The sequence below is a fragment of the Mesoplodon bidens genome (genome assembly GCF_964165515.1).
Source record: "Mesoplodon bidens genome assembly, chromosome: 7".
NCBI classification, from domain to species: Eukaryota; Metazoa; Chordata; class Mammalia; order Artiodactyla; family Ziphiidae; genus Mesoplodon; species Mesoplodon bidens.
The window spans coordinates 70,121,129-70,136,075 of record NC_138164.1 but is presented as its reverse complement, the minus strand read 5'-3'; the positions used below and the strand labels follow the sequence as shown (position 1 = coordinate 70,136,075).

The following is a 14,947-nucleotide window of genomic DNA, read 5'->3' as shown; positions in this document are numbered from 1 at the left end:
AACTCTGAGAGATCTGTCTAGGGACAAAATTATGAATGTTTAAAGCCAAGAAAATTAAGAGATTGCTTTGAAAATGTATACAATAAAAAGAGAAGAGGACCTAGGACTGTCTTGAATTATTCTAAACTTTTTGATGTAAATTAGACCAGAGATTTTTAAACTGAAAAATGCATACCCCTAGGAGTACATTTATGTGCCTCAATTTCCGGATCTTTCTTTAATTTGATCTGCCCACAAAGTAGCCTGCAGCTTCATACTGGTTCTTTTTTCTCACTTTTCCATTTATCATTGCTCTTCTCCCATTTTACAGATGAAAGCTATAAGACCTACCCATCCCAAATCCTACTGTGGCTCTGTTTACCACTTACTATTATTTACTATTTAGGACTATTCTACTACTTATTTAACAGTACAATTTTACCACTAGGTGAAAATAACAATCTGAAACATTGTTGCCCAGGATGAGCAAGTCAGTGTCTCTAGTGATTGAGTAGTTAATCCTTTTCTAAAGTCATGTGGTTTCCCATTCTTTGCTTTAGCAAAATTAAAAAGCAATTGTCATCTGATAGATAATTAAAATAATTTTTATGATAGGTCACAGGATTTGGGGCATTTAACTTGGAAGGAATTCAAAGTTCTCTTCCCATTCCCATCTCCTTGTTTATGTGAACAAAGTTATCTTAGCACTTAAACATTTGTAGAAATGAAAAATAGGAATTCTGAATCTTGTCTTACTCTACCCTTAATTCATATTCATCCATGGAAACATGAGCTAATTTTAAGAAGCTCTACTTTCCCCATTGAGAAACAAATCCCCAATACAATTACATTTTCATTGTTTTAGATTTATACATTGAAATTCATAGTTTATTTAGGTTATTTTAATCAATGTATAATATTAATAATCATCATGATAACTCAGTCCAGAATAACTTTTTTTTAACATTGGAGTCTTATATTGCAGGAATTTTTTTTTAATTCATAGGATTTATATTTGTACATACATTTCTGTTTCAAATAAGTATATTACAGTGATCCATATAAGATGTTCTAACATAAAATATATTAGGATAAAACTCTGTGGAAGTAAAATGAAAACATAAATTCAAGGAGAAAAAAAAAGTAAAATGTCCAACTGCTCAAAAATATCTTAATTTATATCTTAAATTGGTGATCATGGATTTCAAATTGGTATATGCTTGCATTGCACTATATACATCTGAAATAATGATGTGACAGTTAAAAAATAAAAGTTTACAATTCACAACAGGCCAGAAATGATACCCTTTGTTGCTATTTAAACCTATGAGGAAAACATTAGATGTCAACTTAAAGCATACAAAACAAAGGGTAGTTTTGTTTTGCTTAGTTTTTTCTTGCTTCTGTTTTGTAAGCATGAAGATCAATAAATTGGAGAACAACTAAAATGAGAATTTTAAAAGGAGTGACCAGAGTGGTAGGAAGAGAAGCAGAAGGGTCATAGAAGCCAAGAGAAGAGTGCTTCACGGAGGAAGTGAGCAATTGGCCTTAACATTATTGTGAGATCAACTAAGATGAGGACTAAATAGATGGCATTAGATTTGGCCAAAACTAGATTTGTGGTGAATTTATTTATTTATTATTATTTTTTAAAAGTCTTTATTGAATTTGTTACAATATCGCTCCTGTTTTATGTTTCGGTTTTTTGGCCACAAGGCATGTGAGATCATAGCTCCCTGACCAGGGATGGAACCTGCACTCCCTGCATTGGAAGGCAAAGTCTTAACCACTGGACTGCCAGGGAAGTCCCTAGTGGTGAATTTAGTAGGAACATTTTCTGTGTTTTTCTTGGTAGGGGCATTGTGAGGGGGATTCTGATTACAATGGGATAAAGAGAGATTAGGGAGGAAGAAATGAAAGTATGTGGAAACAGCTCTTTATAAATAAACTTGGTCTGTAAAAAGGAAAGAGATAGGACAAGGGGAGATACCAGGTCAATGGAAGGCTTTTCAAGTGATGGGAGATACCAGAGTATGTTTGAATGTTCAGAGAATGGGTTAACTAAAGAGACTGGGTTTGAAGATGCAGGATGTTACGAGATTAAATGATTAAGTGAGGTCTTTAAGAAAATGTGAATGGATGGACCTTGGTGTCAGAAGAGACACTTCCTCCACTGTAATCGGAAGAGAGAGAACAGCGTGGCTTTGCATGTAGTCAGGTAGGTATGTGCTGGAAGTGACGTAGGAAAGGAGGGGTTTGGAGACTGTCATTGCAGAAGGAAGGATAGCAAACTGACCAGGGTGTTTGGAGATCATGAATTTACAGGGACACCCACCATTCATGGGTTTTCTCCAGCCCTTCAGTGTTCAGCTGCTCTGGAAGAAGCAGTGAGGAAGAAGCAGAGCTGGGTTCAATCAGGATTGAAGTTTTGCAGATGATTGTAACAGAAGGACTAAGTGACAACAGCATAAACAGGAGTGATAAATGTCAAGAAGACAGTACCAGGAGCTGTTAAGACTAATGTATAGTTTTTATTTCTCTCTCTTCCCTGCTGTGTGAATTTGAGTAGGTTATTTAACTTGTCTAATCCTCAGTTTTTCCATTTAAAAAGGTAGAGTATCTGCGCAGCATATTTTTAGGCTTTAAGAATGAAACAAAATATTGTTGGGGTGTTATATAAACACTTACTGTTCCCAAAGGTTACTACCTTTGCTGTGACAGGAGTCCTAGGAAATGTGTGGTTTTACTTTGGGGTCTCTTTCTGATCTCCTTTATCTTCTGAAAGCTTCTTTCCTCTCTCCCCTGCTGCCTATGGCTTCTTCTAATAAGTTCTTCAATGAAATTGCCCCTTGAAGAGTCCCCTGATCTACCCATGTTGTAAAATGAGGTCCCATAGTCCATATGGACAATTATGTATAACATGTGGATGGTTGACACCAATGGGTTTCTCTGTATTTTGAAAGAGAAATTTATTAATTCAAATAAAACAGATTTACTGAAAGCAAGAAGGTATTTGTGAGCAAAGGTGCCCTTCATGGTGTCCCTAATCCTCCTGGCTACCATCCCCAGGCCTCTGAAATTTATCTCCACAGCTGAGAACAACTGTAAGGGACTGAGCCTACCACCACAAACACCAGTTCAACCACTAAATCAGGGAGCTCCAGTTCTGGTTTTATGAAATCACAAAATATCACCAGTAATTTCAAAATATGTCATGAGGTTTCAACACAAAATTTATTTGAATTTATTTTATGAAATGTGATTTAACTTAGGAAAAAATAAGGGGTGTAGATATTATGAAATCACATAAACAATAACAGCTGATTATGGTAGCTCAGAAAAAGGTCAGGAAACAGCATCACTAATCATCTACCCTCGAAAATTAGTATCTCCAGGCAATTTAGCATTTTCTGCTATATAGAGAATTGTTCACAGTTTTTGCCAGTGCTAAGTAATTCCAATAATTATGGGTTTGGATTTAAGAAGGTCTTCAAGCTAGAGCTATCAGAATTCAAATTTGGGCAGCAAGACTGTATATACTTTGTAGTTGACAAACCCAGTTCAAATTAGGTAGAACTATAATTCATTCATTCATCCCTTCATTCATTCATTAATTTGATATTCAACTATTTATTGAGTTTCTGCTATGGACTTAGCACTGTCTGAGGCACTAAGCATAAAATGGTCAACAAGACAGGCAAGTTTCCTTCTCTAAGGAACTTACATTTTTGTCTACTGGGCAGAAGATAAACAAACATACAAAATATCATCAGTAATAAAAGCTATAGAGAAAATGAAGCAGAGAGATGTAGATGAGTGGCTGGTGCTACTCTTATACTGAGTGATCAAGGAAGGTTTCTCTAATGAAGTGGCATTTAAGGCAAGATCTCAATGACTAAAATAAGCTGGCTAAACAAAGGTAAGGGAAAAGACTTACAAAGCTGAGGGAACAGTAAGTACAAGTGCCCTAAAGCAGGAGTGAGCTAGGCACATACTAGAATTAAAAGTAGGGCCAGGGCTTCCCTGGTGGTGCAGTGGTTGAGAGTCCGCCTGCCAATACAGGGGACACAGGTTCGTGCCCCAGTCCGGGAAGATCCCACATGCCGCGGAGCGGCTGGGCCCGTGAGCCATGACCGCTGAGCCTGCGCGTCCGGAGCCTGTGCTCCGCAACGGGAGAGGCCACAACAGTGAGAGGCCCGCGTACAGCAAAAAAAAAAAAAAAGTAGGGCTAATGCAGCTGGCATGAAGGGGACAAAGGGAAGAGTGGTAGAAGGGGACAAAGGGAAGAGTGGTAGAAGATGACAGCATGGGAAGAAGTGGGAACCAGGGCTTTGTGAGGTGGGGGGAGGGGCTTGGGTTTTATTTTACGTAATGTAGGAAGAGCTTGGAGGGCTTAAGCAAGGGGTAAGTGACGGCATCTGATTTAAATTTTAAAATTATGTACTCTGGCTTAGAGTAGAGAATATAGAGAATGTATTGTAGAGAACAGGAGAAGAACCAGTGAGGCAATGTGTCCAGGTAGAAGTGGTGGTGACTTGGACTGCATGGTGGTACCAGAAATGGAATTAAATTGATGGATTGGGATATATTATGGAGTTAGAAGTAATAGATGTGGCTAATGGAATGGATATGGAGGGTGAGCAAAGTAAAGGAATATGGAAAATTGGGTGGATGGTGGTACCTTATTGCGTGAAGAGCTATGCTAACCACTGGTGATAAAACAGAAAATTAGAGGTAAGATTTCTTCATTCACAGAGCTCCATTCTAGTGGGGAGAGAAGTAATAAAGATGAAAACAAATAAATCAAGTTATACTGGTATCTTATTTGTTATTGAACTGTACAAATGTTGAAAATTGTTTCCCTGTAACAACCAATGAATTTACGCACCATGAGATTAAACATTTATAATTTTAAGAATTTTAAAGGTGTTGAAAATTTTCTCTTAAATATTTTATACATCTCATAAACTGTTGAAATCAATTACCATCAAATAATCTGTATTTGCTCTGCATAAGTAAAAGCACAGAGAATATCAGTTGGCTCATAAGATAGTGCACACTTCCCAAGGTGGGGGGCATTGAGGCACACCTCTTATATCAATACATGGTAAGTGAAGAGCAATTCAAAGTAAGGGAAAAGATTATGAGCAGCTTGCCACATGGTATACTTGAATTCTTGCTTATGGTTCAGTTCTCTCTTTCTATGAAAATTGAGCTCCAAGAATTAAAATAATCATATGACTAATAAAAACTTGAAATTAATACCTAAACTCTTAAGGTTAAAAGGTGTGCTTAAACTAGAATTAGTCTTGTATGTAAGTAATAAAGGCTGCTGTCCTTGTGATGTGATTTGGGATCTTCTTGTAAATCTCTTCCTCCCCACCTCTCGCATCTGGGGCCATCAGTATCTTTCTCATTCATCACTGTGGCCTCAGTGCCTACACAACACCTGGCACTATATAGTACATGCTCAATACATATTGGTTGAATATGTGTGTGTGTAATTATATCTTTCAACTAATATTTAAGATCTTATCATTGGTGATCAATTTTGTTTAGACCTTGCCTTCTTACTGGTGTTCTGGTTTTTTTTTTTTAATACAAATATGCCTGTGAATGACAGGCTGTTTCTTAGGTTGATTAAATTTGAATTGATTATATTTATTGCAGGAGAAATGAGAGGATGTGAGAAAACACAGAATTCTCATGGGACAAGATCACTGGAAAGGATGAGGGAAAAGTATGGATACTGACAGCAGAGGTGTCATTATCAACTTCCCCACTTCTAAAATTCATTGGTTTATTTATCAAACATATATTAAGTGCCAACTCTGCCTGGCACCATAGTAGGCAGTAAAAATACAAAAATGAGTAAGATAGGATTTCTCCCCTCAAGTGATTCATGATTTATAGATAGAAATAAACATTTAAACAAAATATTTCCTCCTCTTCCTCACTTTCCACAACCAATCCATCAGTATATCTAGTAGATTCTAATTAGCCCTTTCATCTGTCCCTTTCTCTTTATTCTGATTACCCCTGCCACTAGTCTAATCCAGGCCACCATGTCTTTTATCAAGATTATGTAATAGCCTCTAACAATAATCCTTGCTTTCTTTTTTCCGGACTCCCCTGCACCCCAAATCTATCCATGTCTGGCACATCTCTACACTGTACTTTGAGAACTCTTTCTAAAACATTATTCTAGTTTTGAATACTACAATGGCTTTCCATTGTCTTTAGGTTCAAGTCCAATTCCTTAACATGCCTTGCAAAGGCCTTCAAGGCTTGATCTCCACTCCTCGCCTCACCAGCAGTTAAACTGTTCCTGGAACACTTCTCCCTCTCTTTATTCACCTGGCTAACTTCTATTTGACCTTCAGATCTCAGCTACCTCAGTTGCTCCAAGTTTTCCTTAGCCTCCCTAGCCCCAACATGATTCTCCCATTATATACTGCTACAACACCCTGTATTTCACTTGCCATAGGACTTATTATACTGAATTTTGCTAGTTTGTTTTACTATCTCCCCCCCATTAAACTGTAAAGCTACCTCAGAATGGACATTAGTCTTAAAAATGGGTAAGGCACTCAGACAAATGTGACATCTGGAGGTGGCTATTCCAGGCAGGGAGAGAGGCCTGAGTCAAGAACTTGCATGGGGTTTGAAGAAACTATAATGTTATAGCAAGAGTCACGGCTGAGGAGGTGAATAACAACCAGTTGTGGAAAGACTTATGTGTTACGTGAAAGTCTTTGAGCTTTATCAAAAAAGGCAAGTGGACTCAGTCTGTGTTCCATAGAACCCTGTGAATAGTGCTACCACTGGACCAAAAGAAGCCTTTATGTGATTTTTGTGTGATTTAGAAAACGATACTTCAGCAGACACTGGTCAATGCCAGGGCACTTGGCCTGGAGAAAGGGCATGCCCTGGATTTCTTTCAGTAATCACTAGCCCCTGCTCAGTCATATATGATGCCCTGACTCTGGATTCCTCAGAGCCCTCTGTGGAGTCACAAACAAGAGCCTTCCAACAGGTTCTGCTGTGATTCCCTTCCCTCCCCACCACAGAAATCACAGAAAGTCTGCCTTTGTTATATACAGACAATTATAAATGTACATTATGTAGCTTCTGAGTAAGATTTCATTTGAAGAAAGGGTTTCTTTGCTTATACTTTTTATTTTTATTTTTTTATTTTTTAACATCTTCATTAGAGTATAATTGCTTTACAATGGTGTGTCAGTTTCTGCTTCATAACAAAGTGAATCAGTTATACATATACATATGTCCCCATATCTCTTCCCTCTTGCATCTCCCTCCCTCCCACCCTCCCTATCCCACCCCTCTAGGTGGTCACAAAGCACCAACCTTATCTCCCTGTGCTATGTGGCTGCTTCCCACTAGCTGTCTATTTTATGTTTGGTAGTGTATATATGTCCATGCCACTCTCTCACTTTGTCCCAGCTTACCGTTCCCCCTCCCCGTATCCTCAAGTCCATTTTCTACGTCTGCATCTTTATTCCTGTCCTGCCCCTAGGTTCTTCAGAACCTTTTTTTTTTTTTAGATTCCATATATATGTGTTAGCATATGGTATTTTTTTCCTCTTTCTGACTTACTTCACTCTGTATGACAGTCTCCAGGTGCATCCACCGCACTACAAATAACTCAGTTTCATTCCTTTTTATGGCTGAGTAATATTCCATTGTATATATATGCCACATCTTCTTTATCCATTCATCTGTTGATGGACACTTAGGTTGCTTCCATATCCTGGCTATTGTAAGTAGAACTGCAATGAACATTTTGGTACATGACTCTTTGGTTTATGGTTTTCTCAGGGTATATGCCCAGTAGTGGGATTCCTGGGTCATATGGTAGTTCTATTTTAGTTTTTTAAGGAACCTCCATACTGTTCTCCATAGTGGCTGTATCAATTTACGTTCCCACCAACAGTGCAAGAGGGTTCCCTTTTCTCCACACCCTCTCCAGCATTTACTGTTTGTAGATTTTTTGATGATGGCCATTCTGACTGGTGTGAGGCAATACCTCATTGTAGTTTTGATTTGCATTTCTCTAATGATTAATGATGTTGAGCATTCTTTCATGTGTTTGTTGGCAATCTGTATGTCTTCTTTGGAGAAATGTCTATTTAGCTCTTCTGTCCATTTTTGGATTGGGTTGTTTGTGTTTTTTTGATATTGAGCTGCATGAGTTGCTTGTATGTTTTGGAGATTAATCCTTTGTCACTTGCTTCATTGGCAAATATTTTCTCCCATTCTGAGGGTTGTCTTTTCATCTTGTTTATGGTTTCCTTTGCTGTGCAAAAGCTTTTAAGTTTCATTAGGTTCCATTTGTTTATTTTTGTTTTTATTTCCATTTCTCTAGGAGATGGGTTAAAAAGGATCTTGCTGTGATTTATGTCATACAGTGTTCTGCCTATGTTTTCCTCTAAGAGTTTGATAGTGTCTGGCCTTACATTTATGTCTTTAATCCATTTTGAGTTTATTTTTGTGTATGGTGTTAGGGAGTGTTCTAATTTCATTCTTTTACATGTAGCTGTCCAGTTTTCCCAGCACCACTTATTGAAGAGGCTGTCTTTTCTCCACCGTATATTCTTGCCTCCTTTATCAAAGATAAGGTGACCATATGTGCGTAGGTTTATCTCTGGGCTTTCTATCCTATTCCATTGATCTATCTTTCTGTTTTTGTGCCAGTACCATACTGTCTTGATTACTGTAGCTTTGTATTATAGTCTGAAGTCAGGGAACCTGATTCCTCCAGCTCCGTTTTTCTTTCTCAAGATTGCTTTGGCTATTCGGGGTCTTTTGCATTTCCATACAAATTGTGTGATTTTTTGTTCTAGTTCTGTGAAAAATGCCAGTGGTGGGCTTCCCTGGTGGCGCAGTGGTTGAGAGTCCACCTGCCGATGCAGGGGACACGGGTTCATGCCCTGGTCCAGGAAGATGCCAAATGCCATGGAGCGGCTAGGCCTGTGAGCCATGGCCGCTGAGCCTGCGCATCCGGAGCCTGTGCTACACAACGGGAGAGGCCACAGCAGTGAGAGGCCCATGTACAGCAAAAAAAAAAAAAAAAAAAAAAAATGCCAGTGGTAGTTTGATAGGGATTTCACTGAATCTGTAGATTGCTTTGGGGAGTAGAGTCATTTTCACAATGTTGATTCTTCCAATCCAAGAACATGGTATATCTCTCCATCTATTTGTATCATCTTTAATTTCTTTCATCAGTGTCTTATAAATTTCTGCATACAGGTCTTTTTTCTCCTTAGATGGGTTTATTCCTAGATATTTTATTCTTTGGTTACAATGGTAAATGAGAGTGCTTTCTTAATTTCACTTTCAGATTTTTCATCAGTAGTGTATAGGAGTGCAGGAGATTTCTGTGCATTAACTTTGTATCCTGCTACTTTACCAAATTCATTGATTAGTTCTAGTAGTTTTCTGGTAGCATCTTTAGGATTCTCTATGTATAGTATCATGTCATCTGCAAACAGTGACAGCTTTACTTCTTTTCCAATTTGGATTCCTTTTATTTCTTTTTATTCTCTGATTGCTGTGGCTAAAACTTCCAAAACTATGTTGAATAATAGTGGTGAGAATGGGCAATCTTGTCTTGTTCCTGATCTTAGTGGAAATGGTTTCAGTTTTTCACCACTGAGGACGATGCCCGCTGTGGGTTTGTCGTATATGGCCTTTATTATGTTGAGGAAAGTTCCCTCTATGCCTACTTTCTGCAGGGTTTTTATCATAAATGGGTGTTGAATTTTGTCAAAAGCTTTCTCTGCATCTATTGAGATGATCATATGGTTTTTCTCCTTCAATTTGTTAATATGGTTTATCACATTGATTGATTTGTGTATATTGAAGAATTCTTGCATTCCTGGGATAAACCCCACTTTATCATACTGTATGATCCTTTTAATGTACTGTTGGATTTGCTAGTATTTTGTTGAGGATTTTTGCATCTATGTTCATCAGTGATATTGGCCTATAGTTTTCTTTCTTTGTGACATCTTTGTCTGGTTTTGGTATCAGAGTGATGGCTTATGTTTTTTAAATGTTTGAAAATCTGCTGTAGGCAGTGGAAAGCAGTCAAAGACTATTAAATAGGGGAATAAAGCAATCAGGTGTATTTTCAATAACCCCATTCTCACAATAAATTGGAAGATGGATTTTAAAGGACAAAACTAGAAACAAGGAGACTGGTTATAAATTTTTTTCCAGAATCTGGGTGATTGACAATAAGAGCCACAGTAGGATAAGTGAGTATAAAGAAAAGTTTAAATCTAAAAAACTGTGTGACAGATTGGACGTGTGACTGAGAGAGAAGGAGAACTCGCCATTTTTGGAGATGGAATGATTTACTTTGGTAGAGAATAAAAAGTAAAGTACGTAGTTGTCCATGTAGAGAGAATAAGCATAATTTGGCATTCTGCTGCATTTGAAGTACATTCCAGACTTCCAAGTGGAGCTAGGTGGCAGGCTGAGTTAGCCCTGAATTTAGATTTATAGAATAGCAGAGTTAGAAAAGAATTGTAAAATCATTGAACTCAATTTAAACAGAGACAAGAAAAAAAATGCCTTACTTAAATGGAAAGTGTGAGGATTAGAATTCCAATCTGGTTTATAACTCACTATTCTTCCCACCATACCATGCTCCTTGTGCTTCTCAACTTTTCACTAAAATGTTCATCGATATCACATAGTCAAACCAAATTAGAATCAGAAAATGTAAAATGATCTATTTCATATATGCTGATCCATATCAATTTCTGGGATTGGAGTAAATCTTAGTAGAGGAAAATAGAAAATCAAATCCAACATTTGAAAATGCATTTCTTAATGTATAGTACTTAATTATAGGTTCTGCAGGGGTACCAGATCAATCTGCAGCTTTTTCATGAGAATCTACCATGCATTTGCATTTCAGGCATTATAAGCAATGAGGACTTGTGTGATTAGGAAACATTTCATGAGGCTGGAGAGTGTGAGCTTGCCTTTGAATGAGGCTGGTTTGAGCTAGGCATTTGGGAGGCAGAAAGCACCATGAAATAAAATGTAGAAACAGGAATGAGCTTGTTATATTTTCAGGACAATGAGGATGTGGATTGACTGAAGCAGGAGTTTGAGAGGTATAAGAAGAGGCTACATTTAGAGGCCCTTCAATGACACTCATTCATTCTTAAGTGACAACTGTATAGCGGACACTAGGAATACAAGGGTAAATTAACCACAGCTTTGATTTTATGTAGGTTAAATGACTCGACAACTTTTGAGGGAGAGGAAATAATGATAGGGTTGCTTTAGGAAATTGTAGCTGAGCTGGTCTTGCCTGTGGGATGACGTAAAGAGGGACTAGGTAACCTGGCATCAGGAAAACTAGCTAGAAAGCTACTTTTTTAATCCAGATGGGAGGTACCGGGACCTCGTTTCTTGAAAGTTGATACATAGTCCTGTCTGTGGACAGAGTATTGGACCGAGTGGACTAAGTAATCTCCAGTCCTATGATCCTTTCCTTTTGAAGTCCCTATTTAGTGCCTCTTTTCCATGTCGCATTCACCAATTTACCTGGCTTGAGATTTGTTACTGGACTCTCTCCTTTTCTGGGAAAGTGCCAAAAGACCAATCACTGACTCTAAAATAGCAATTTCTTCCCCCATTGTGGGAAAGCTGTGATTTTTCCCAGATGACAGCTGCAGAGAATCCTGGAAGGGTTTTATATGTGGGAAATGAAGTGGCAAATGGAGAGAGAAAAACAGTATATTCACTGTAGGAGATGGCTTCTATGGATCATAAACTCAAGCTACTCTCACCCAGAGTCAGAGACGAGAGCAGGAGCCCTATTTTTAAAATGTAGGATAGAGTGGCTATCAGTTAGCCTTTGCTGTAGGAAAACAGTAGGGAAAAGAGTCTCATATAAAATGAGTGCTGGAAAATGGCTCTCACACACAATTTCACATGGTATGGCAGCTGTGGTCTCCTGGTCCATATTCCCTTAGAGACTTCATTCCAAATAATGAAGAGCTGTAACATTGAAGGGATTGGGTTCAGAGTCAGAGCTCAGAACTTCCAGCACAGTCACTGGGTCTACATAAGACTGAGTAGTCCTGTTCATTTTAGAATGAACCACACACTAGCCAAGTAGAGTGACTCTTCAGAACTTTGAGCAGTGGTTTTCAGAGTATGTCCCAGACCAACAACACCAGCATTACCTAGAAACTTGTTAGAGAAGTGAATCCTCTTTCCTGCTCCAGACCTACTGAATCAGAAACTCTCTGGCAGTGGAGCCCAGCAATCTATGACTTAAATTCTTCAAGTAACTCTAATGCATGCTAAAGTTTGAGAACCCTTTCTAAATCTAGTTTTAAAGTATAGAAATCTGATTCTAAAGTTGAGAACTATATTTTCTTTAAGAAAAAAATTTAGGTTTTGTTATTTGGCTTGGCTTTACCACTTTCTAGTATGATCCTTAATCCTACTGATAGTTAGCAATTGAGATTGGTCCTTAATTATGTCCCAAAATTATTTTTAACAAACTAGAGAGATATGGATGGTGCAGTGCATAAGCTTTGATATTACCTAGACAACACATACTGTCATTATAGACTTCTTTTAGCTTCAGTTTTTGTTGTAAAATGAAAGAAGCAATATCTACCTTTCAAGGTTTCTATTTAGATTAAACAGACTAAAGAATATATACATAGTACATAGTGTAAATATCTCCCATTATGTACCAAGGATTATACCATTTGAATAAACCAGAGACCACAGTTCAGTATAATAAGCACAGTTTAGTGCTTTTATAAATACTGTACTTTTATAAACACAGTATGTACACCTAATTAAATTTGAATAGCAGATAAACACAAGTAATTTTTGAGTATAAATATGTCCCAAACATGGTACAGAACATACTTACACTAAAAAGTGTTTATCTGAATAATAATTATTATTGTTTTTATCTGAAATCCAAATTTAACTAAATGTCCTATACTTTGATTTGCTAGGTCTGGTAACTTCATTAATATTTTGTACTGGCTACCTAGTAGAGGGACACTGGACCAGCCAGTAGAGCCAAGGATGACTTCCCAGAAGACAAGACAAACTTGAATTAAGTATTAAAAGGAAAATAGGAATGAGGTAAGGGATATAGTGCATGGAAAGTGCTGGTCACAAAGTCTGCCTGTATTAGTTAGAAATTTTTGTTGATGAGTAACAAAGATCCACCTGAGCTTACTTAATCAAAAAGGGGAATAAATTAGAAGGACACTTAGAATATCTTCTGAAATTCAAGGCTGGATTGGACAACCAGGGACTGAAGCCCTTACTTCTTTCCAAAAATTTGCTTTATTCCCATCTTCTTGCAAATAAGCTTTTGCTACTTTTCAGTCAGTGTGGAAGAAAAAGGCCCCAATATGAAGCTTTCAAACTTCTATTTCTTCTGTTTAGATAGAACCTCTGAATCTCATCGTTTCAATTCCAGATTCCCCAAAACAGGGACTGTCAAACTTGACAAGTGATCCATGATAAGCTGTATGAACTGTCACTCTTCCTGCAACCCTGTGAATGTTTGGTAGAGAAAAAGTCCTAGTAGATATTACTACATCAACTCATATCCGATGCTTCCAAAAATCAGTCCTTTACCTTTCCTAGAAAACTGTTAAATTATGTTGATTTTTATTATTTTATTCTCAATTTTAATGGACTAATAGCACCTAGTGAGGTCAATGAAATAAATGGTTTTTTAAGGTGAGAAGTTTCAACAAGGAGGAACCTTAGCTGGTGGAACTTTAAATATACCCGGTGAACCCACATGTGCTTCATGAGAGGATACAGGAGGACAGCAGACAGACACAATTAAGTAGATTTAGAAAAGGTCATAATGATTTGAAGCCATTTGGGTCAATCTGTGTGTGTGTGTGTGTGTGTGTGTGTGTATGAGTTTTGTTGTGTTGTGTTGTTTTTTTCTTTTCTCTGGTAATGTAAAGCATCTGTCTTTTCTTAAACTTTTGAGTGTCTATTATTTGTTCTTAACCTACCTTTAGTGACTCTAGGAATAAAAGAAAAGTAAGGCATTTTTGCTACCTTAACCTTGAGAGCCTTTCTGGTATCCTTATAGTTCACATAAAATCTATGCAATTATTCTTTTTAAACAGATTCTGATTTTTATAAATCATTGATCTCTTTAAGCACAGACAGTATAATTCCCAGCCAGTGTTTTCCATTTGATAATGTAGTATTGCATTTCATCCAGCACATGAAACACTGATCAGCTTTCTCCATGATGTGGCCCTTTGGTCTGTAATTAATTCATCTATTTGACCAAAGAGAGTAGGACTGAGTGGAGACAATAAAGAATAAGCCATTCAAGACCCCAACCCACCCCATCTTAATAAGCAGTAAGTTTCAAAATTAAGCTTCAGACCTGTGACCTAAAGCCTCCGTTTGAATCAAGGCTTGAGCAGTCTGAGTGGCTGGATGTGTTTACAGGTGTGGAGTGGGGCAAGGACAGAGTAGGCACGAGCTGGTGGGAATTCTGCCAAGTGTGCTGATCTTTAGAAGCTTCCTCTAAGGCTACCATAAAGCTATAGTTTATATTAGAACTGACTATTTTCTTGATGGTAGGGGAGAGGGAAGATGAAAGGGGAATAAAGCTACATTCCACAAAACAAGACTTACTTAAAAGCCTTATCTTTACATTTTTCTTCCCCCAAGTCCCATTCATTGCATCTCTTTCTCTCTTCTCCATATAAAATTTCAAAAATACTTTCAGTACCTGATGGTAGCCCTCCCTTCTTTTCTGTCCCTTTATAATTTTTTCCCTCCACTATAGTCTTTTGACATCCTTTCTCATGCAAATTTTTCTTGTTTTTTTCATGACTATAATAGCTTACCATTTTTCAGGCACTGTGCTAAATATTTCACATATATTATTTAGTCCGTACAGCAA

General features: G+C 37.6%; 1 protein-coding gene across 7 annotated transcripts in view; it reads left to right on the top strand.

The window, feature by feature from the left end:
• Positions 1 to 14,947, top strand: part of DLG2 (discs large MAGUK scaffold protein 2) — a 1,231,136-nt gene that overhangs the window by 624,854 nt on the left and 591,335 nt on the right. The window lies entirely within an intron of this gene.